At 47.6% G+C, this 6,240-nt stretch overlaps 1 long non-coding RNA gene across 2 annotated transcripts; it reads right to left on the bottom strand.

Moving 5' to 3' along the window:
- Positions 1-659: 659 nt before the first annotated feature.
- On the bottom strand, positions 660-4,131 carry LOC308579088. 2 transcript variants are annotated; one of them, XR_014004269.1, is made up of 3 exons: positions 3,460-4,131; positions 3,326-3,383; positions 660-848 (listed from the first exon to the last, which is right to left on the bottom strand). It is a non-coding gene; the product is annotated as an uncharacterized lncRNA (long non-coding RNA). The 2 variants fall into 2 exon arrangements; XR_014004268.1 differs by having other exon boundaries at positions 3,326-4,131.
- Positions 4,132-6,240: the final 2,109 nt, after the last annotated feature.

Raw genomic sequence — 6,240 nt, 5'->3', positions numbered from 1 at the left:
GGGAAAGTCCCCCACTCCCACAGCAAGGGACGCCCCTGCTTCCCCCTCGCCCTCTGGACGCCTGACTCGGCTGCCCTGCCCTCCGAGAGACTCCCCGGGACGGTGGCGAGGATGGAGCCTTGGCCGGGGAGCGTCGGCGGAGAGACCGCGGCGTGGTCCCCGGCTTCGGCTCCTTGCCTGCCGGGCGGGCCTAACCCTCCTCGTGGCCTTTGCAGCCGCCCTCCCGGAGAAAGACGCCCGCCTCCTCTGGCCAGGCCCTGCCCCGCTCTCGGCTTCGGGAGGCGGCGTTGCCCGGTTCCCTCCCGGGGCGGGAAATTGGAAAGGGAAAGGTGCAAAAGAAAACAACCGCTCCTTTGAATAACTTTGTACTGTCTTGGGTTTAATAAACGAGGATCCTAGGGGATGCAGCTCACTAGACCCGAGTCTTCTCGTGTCGTTTCTTTTAAAACCATTGGGGGGGGGTATATAATTTTTTATTGACTTTTCTGTTTTACCAGTTAAAGCACTCACTTTTACATCCTTAAGATATCTTTGACTTCTCTTTCCATGGTTCATTTTACATATCAGATATCCCTGCATATTTTACCAAAACAATATCATTTGGCATTCCATAAAACAACAGCGTAAAAATATGTAAGAGCAGATAAAAATGGAAGAGATTCAGGCACAAAGGACTAGGTCCAATTTTATGGGTCAGGGAAAGGAAAAGTCTTTACAAGCTGTCCGCAGAAACTGAGGGGTAAACTGTAGTTCCTGCGATTCTGGGTGTGTGACCGTGTGCTTTAAATGTGCTTCGCCGTGTATGGCGTGCCTGTGACCTTTCACACATGCTTGATTTTCTGAGAAAGCTGTAAAACAACAGAGAGGTTTAAGAGTACTGCTGTAGATTTACGGTGAACACGATGGTTTGTAGAATCATGTATAAATTTCCAAGTTAGTCTCTGGCCAGGCCAGAGCACTTCTGTGCAGTGGCGTAGCGTGGGTTGTCAGCACCCAGGGCAAGGCAAGTAATTTGCGCCCCCTAGAGTGAGTGAGCCAGGTAGGGGCAGAGAGCTGCAAGTGCGAGCGCCCCCCCCCGATGTTGCGCCCGGCCCCCCCTGCACCCCCACGCTACGCCACTGCTTCTGTGTCATGTAAACAGGCCCAGAATATTGGTATCAAATGAGTGTCTCATTTTGTGTCACATGCACTTCATTCTAATTCAGTAATATTGGAACTTTCTCAAAGAGGGGAATTACACGCACTAAAATAAATATTGGAAGAGGAAGTGTGAGTCATTGGTGCTCCATTCCCCAATATATATAATATATGTACATATTGGGGGATGTAGGGGCACCAGTAACTCACACTTCCTCTTCCAGTTTACTATAAAATGTTTCCTCAGATAACTAGCAAAAATGTGCATGTTTCAGATAACTGGAATTTGAAAATCTTACTGCAGGGGAAGGTGTGCCGTTCCCTTTCAGCAACATACCGCCCCGAAGTAAGAAAGAAATTTCCGCAAACTAATGTGGAAAATGTTGCAAAATGCAATTCTGGACCTCCTGAAGATCTGGTTGAATAGTTCTTCTAATGCCTCTACAGTGGCTCTGTAAGGATGTTTCCTAGCAGCCTTATGTGGAAATGCCTGGGACCCAACCTCCTGCATACAGAGCATCATAGGCGCCGACTCCATGGGGCTTGAGGGGGCCCGAGCCCCCTCAAAAATTCGTTTGGGGGGGCTCCGCCCCCCCAATAATCTCCGGCGCCCCTCCAGCAGAGCGCCATCGCCGCCCCTCCCCCAGCCCAAAATGCACAGGGTCGGGCTGCATGCCTCCTGCCCTCCCTCCCGAGCAAAAGCTCCACCCAATTTCCGCTCCGGAGCTGATTAATAGGCGCAGCACGCTCTCCCCTATTCGCTCACGAGGAGGCGGCGCCACTTTATTTGCATATTCATGAGCTTATTTATTATTCATGAGCTTTCCCGGGCCCCCCCAATATTTTTTATAAGTCCGCGTCCCTGCAGAGCATGCACTCTGAAACGGAGCTATAACCCTACCCCAACGTGCACTTACTAGGGAGTAAGTCTTTGGAAGCACTCGGACTTCCTTCGAAGTAAACTTACTTAGGGTAAAACCGCATTCCCCACGATCAGGAGAAAACAAAAGGGCCTGACTGAACATGCAATATTGCATACCTAGATACTCTCAATTGCAGAAATTGGACACATCTTTGTTTAGAGTGGCCTTTGACACTTGGCCAAAGGAATGGGCACCGATTTGTATACGCTGTGTGTAGATGCACATTTAAAAAGTAGTTTATATCCTACTAAGTCATAGTCACTAGACCCATTAATTTCAGTGATTCCGTATATGACTTAGCTGGATATATATATACTCACCTTGAGTATGGTTGAAGTGTTAGGTTGCCCTATCATTCTACATGGGAATATTATACATCTCACTGTAGTGGGGAAGACTGTGGCCTGTGCGTTTGTGCTTAGTCTGCTGCCAAGGTGATATCTGTTGATGGGCAACTTCAGCACCCCTGCTCTTCCTTCTGTATCTACCAGACCTGAAATGCACGGCCATTCAAATAGAGGACACCTTCATACAGAGAACTGTCACCTGTCCACATCTTAAGCCTCTGATAGCCCTGAAAATTGACAACTGTCTTCTGTAAAATAGGACTCCTGAGCATCTTATATTTGCTCTTCTTCTGCTGATGAGTGAACGTGATGCCATTTCTCTTTCATCCCGGCTTTTTCCACATTCTGCAAAATCTAAATAGGATCCATTTAGGCTTCTTCCTAAACAAACAATGCAAATTAAGAGACAGTCTTTATATATATATAAAAGGTAAGTATTTTGTTCCCTGTGGCTGGGAGTGCTAGGATGAGAAGCACCCATGTAATCCACCTTGTCTTAGACACACACCAGTGATATATCAGGGGAGCACCTTGCTTGATTTAGTTTTTTGGGGGGGAGAGTTTGATAGAGAGATAGAGAGAGAGGTTGCATTGAAAGTAAGCAAGGGCATCGCAGGGACTGGAAACCAGGAGTGCCAGCCACCAGAGCCTTTTGCTTTTTTTCCTTTTTCTTTTTTTGGCAATGCAACAAGGTGAAAAGCAAAACCTGAGCGAACACTCTGAATACTGAATGTTCTCTCAGGAAAAAGAAAACCCTTAAGAGTTATGAAGTTGCAGACAGAACACAATCAAAGTTTTATCCCTTGCCAAGCTAGGGATATTCACCTAGATGTGTTTAAGTCACAGAGTGTCATTTTGACTGCCATTAATTTGCAGGGCAGAACAGAGAGAGAGGCTGGTTCCAGTCTTAAAACTCACCTTTTTGTTTGTCCCTCTGAAGTGTGAATTCATGGGCCTGGAAGTTCCTTCTGCTGGTCTGTGAAAAGCAATCTGGACTCATTAGCTTGTCCCCAGCCTATTCCCACCAATTCCAGAGAAATGTTCTTACCAACCTGACTTCTGCAGGAGGAGCTGGCTTCCCCTGAGTGTGGTGGGCTCTTGGACAAAACTGTGAAGAGATCAAGCAAACGGAAATGGAGAAGCCAGCACAAAAGGATTGTACTGAAAAAGATCATTGAATTGTGGAGTGTGAAGTTCACTTGCCGTTAAGTTTCCTGAAGGTTTGCAAAATTCCATTTCTTGTGTCACTGAGATGCACCTGGAAGAGACTAGGGTCTTCAGCAGCCCTCCCCTCCAGACCCAGAGGAGCAAAAACAGCAGGTTACCTAAAGCAGTGCAGTCAAGACGCAGATATCTCTCAATCCTATGCTGCAGATGTTCAATTGATGTATCAAGAGCTCTGACGCTGCCTCTTACTTGTCAGTTGAGCAGATCTGCTTCAGGCACAGGTAGCTCTGTGAGGTCTGTAAAAAAAAAAAGCTGGAACAAAGCAAGGATGCCTGTCCCACCAAAAGATGTACCTTATTGTGTGGTGATGGCACAGGAAAAGGCCTGTGTCCAGAGGGTGGCAACATGAGAAGGGGCCTTCTCTGCAGTGGCTCCCCACCTGTGGAATGCTCTCCCCAGTGAAGTTTGCCTGGCGCCTTCACTATATACTTTAGGCACCAGGCAAAAACGTCCCTTTTTAACAAGGCCTTTGCCTGACCTGATCTATATCCTATACCCTTTTTAAAATGCTGGCTCTCTTGGGGGGGGGGTTATTGGGCCAATGACTTGTTGGCTGGGCCAATATTCTGGGCCAATGACTTGTTGGCTGAAAGGTAAATAAACTTGATTTCGCCCCTCACATTCTTTCATTTGTATTCGTTTTCCCTTGTATCTCTTTTTAAAGTAGTAAATAATAATTTTTCTGTGCCTTACAATTCCTTTGCTTACTTAAAAAAAAATATTAACAATAGTTTTGAAAAGAAATCTAACCGAAACTGGTTTTTGTTTCCATTTTAAACCTGTTTCCCCAGCCTCCCTCTCCTATTCCCTCTGCTCATTAGCTCCTTCACCTCTGACCAGTGAGAGGGCTAAAACCAGTACTATAGCCAGGGACAGTCTCACTCACTAGAATCTGGCTCGCTCCTTCCACCACCTGTTGGTCATAAGGACACATAAAAAAGTCCCTCAGCCCATTAATACAGTGGATACAAATGTGTATTAGTGCCCACCCCAGTCCCTAATAACAGGGTTGCTGGGGTACCAACTTGAATAAAATATTGGGGGGGGGCAGTAAGCACCACCCTCCATAATCAATCACATGACATGGTGCACCCCCCCATTTGAATGGCAATACCCATCAACTTTTTTGGGGGGGTCCCAGTCCCTTCAAATATTTTATTGGGGAGGGGGCTTAAGAAGAGTTAGCTCTTAAGTTGGGGTATATGTCGTTCCTGGATCAATGTCTTTGCTTGCCTTGCTATGTGTAGCACCTGCTGTGCCTTTGAATGGCATTTTGCGCATGTATCACACTGATCTGAGCATTAAAGATTTTGGTAGACTCTGCAGCCTGAGTTCGAATTCTTCACTGAGTGGGAGACGGGAAATTCTCCTCCACTGTGTGCTTTTCTGGAGATTCTCTTGAGCCTCCCATAGCAAGTTTTTCTTGGGGGGGGGGAATGTCTATGCTCTTCCCTTTCCCTATAATAAGATGTTCTTGTTCCTCCCATAATTTCTACCCAGTTGTAATTGAAAGTGGCACCATCAACAAACATCTCCCAAGGGATCACAGGTAGAAAATTGTCTTTCTTGCTTTTATTTTTTTAAATAAAAATAAAAATCAAAGACTTTTCAATTCCGAAACTGGAAATATTATTTAACACAATATGAAGAGGTGTTGATGTGCCAGGTACTGTACAGGGAAACATTTTTGTATTGGATTAATTCCCAAACCCAGATAAAATAAAGTAACAGTTTCAATTCCTTTTGCCTTCTTAATCTCCTGAATCAAGATGAAAAAATGTTCACAGCAGTCCTGGTCAATAGTTTGAGTAGTAGCTCCAACCGTAGGAACATCTGCCCACTTTGGGCTTTGTAGGCCTTGCTGGCTGCTGCCTGTTGGGGCTGGTAGAGCAGAAGATAGGGGGAACCAACAGTGGCTGGCGCCAGAGCCAACGACAAGCAGGGTCTGTGTAATTCAAGTTTTGTGCCCACCCTCCCAGCAACACTGAGGCTAAGGCAGGGGAAGCTGAAAGCCAGGACCACCCCAGTGGTGGTTCTAAGTAGGACTGGCAGGAAGCCACTGACTCTAATGGATCAGCCACCAATGGATCTGAGCTAGAAGGGCCACAGCGCCAAACGACCCGCACAGACGAGGCTTGCCGAAGGTTGCCCTTGCTCTTGGGTCAGGGCTCTGCAATGCGCTTCCTCGGGGGCAGGGATTTCCGAGGGCAGATTCCCAATTGTAAGTTTCGTTTTGGATCGCAGCCCCTAGGAAGGGGCGCAGAAGAACAAGCTTTCCCCCTTCCATTTTTTCTTTCATTTTGTTCCCCCCACCCCCACCCCAAAGGACCGAGGTGGAACATCTTTAGCTAGGAACAGTGGCGTAGCGTGGGTTGTCAGCACCCAGGGCAAAGCAAGTAATTTGCGCCCCCTAGCCCGTGGATTTGCGCCCCCTAACCCTAACCCCCAGATGTTGCGCCCGGTGCGGCCCCCCCTGCACCCCCCACGCTACGCCACTGGCTAGGAATAGGAAGAACCCTCTTTTCCTGAAACCCTGGCCTAGAGAACCTATCCATCATTCGGGGAGCCGGCGGCCCGGGCCTGAGCTGGAAGGAGAGGCGGTGCTT

The sequence above is a fragment of the Podarcis bocagei genome (genome assembly GCF_964188305.1).
Source record: "Podarcis bocagei genome assembly, chromosome: Z".
In the NCBI taxonomy this organism is placed as follows: Eukaryota; Metazoa; Chordata; class Lepidosauria; order Squamata; family Lacertidae; genus Podarcis; species Podarcis bocagei.
The sequence above is the reverse complement of the archived record's forward strand: the minus strand, read 5'-3'. Positions and strand labels throughout refer to the sequence as shown.